The sequence below is a fragment of the Triticum dicoccoides genome, chromosome 7B, assembly GCF_002162155.2.
Source record: "Triticum dicoccoides isolate Atlit2015 ecotype Zavitan chromosome 7B, WEW_v2.0, whole genome shotgun sequence".
NCBI classification, from domain to species: Eukaryota; Viridiplantae; Streptophyta; class Magnoliopsida; order Poales; family Poaceae; genus Triticum; species Triticum dicoccoides.
In genome coordinates this window covers 153,262,866-153,263,825 of record NC_041393.1, presented here as the reverse complement: position 1 = coordinate 153,263,825, position 960 = coordinate 153,262,866, and positions in this window count along the sequence as shown.

Genomic DNA, 960 nt, shown 5'->3' with positions numbered 1-960 from the left:
CAAAAGTCGATTCAGTCGACTGAAGTGTAGCTAAATCGGAGCAGCATTGCAAGCAAGAGCAAGAGCGAGAGCAGCAGCGTGAGCAAGAGCAGACCAGGAAGGGGACCGAGAGCAAGAGCAGAGCAGCAGCGCGAGCGAGAGCTAAAGCAGCAGTAGCTCCTACTGATGTGGACGTTGCCGTCGAGGGAGCGACGCTGTGGAGGAAGTGGCCGGCGACGCCGCCGTGGATGGAGCCGTGCCGTGTCGGCTCGGGATCGAGCGCTGGCAGCACCGTGAGATCGAATCAAGAAGAAAATGCGGCGATTAGTGTACAACCTCTTTGGTGGCGCCGATTAGGCCGCAGCTTCATCCGAGGAAATGGTGATGATGATGCTCTTCCGGTGGTGCAGGTGAAGACGGCGGTGTGGGAATGGAGGTGGCGCGAAAGACGAGGGGAACATCGGGGCAGCTCCTTGGAGGTGGAGGACAAGGTGGCTGAACCGGCAGGATGATGAGATCGACGACGGATCCTCATCCGGTATGGTGGATGAGGGACGTCGAGGTGTTGATGTGGATGACGTCATCGGGGAAGAGGCTCCGGCTGGGTGGTGGACGGAGCAGGGTGTGGGGTTTCGTTGCAGGTTTTCGCGGCCTCGGTGTACGAATGGGTGGGCGGATGGGATGGCAGTGGGGAACCATGGCTTAGAGACGCGCTTGTCCAAAATGTGGGGCAAGTTACGAAAGTACCCCCACCGTTTTGAGGTGGTCCTTTCGGTTCAGGGGTACCACGGGCATTTCGCGTGTCGGGATTTCACAGGAGGTGGGAGTTTTCGCCCGCATTGTAATTTCGGAATAGCAAGGCGCGGGTTGAGATGGAGGGAGTTGTCGGAGCACAACGAGACAAAGATATATCTTAAATATTTCGGGCTAACAAGGCACGGGTTGAAGAGGCGGGAGTTTCGCAGCACGATAGACAGAGAC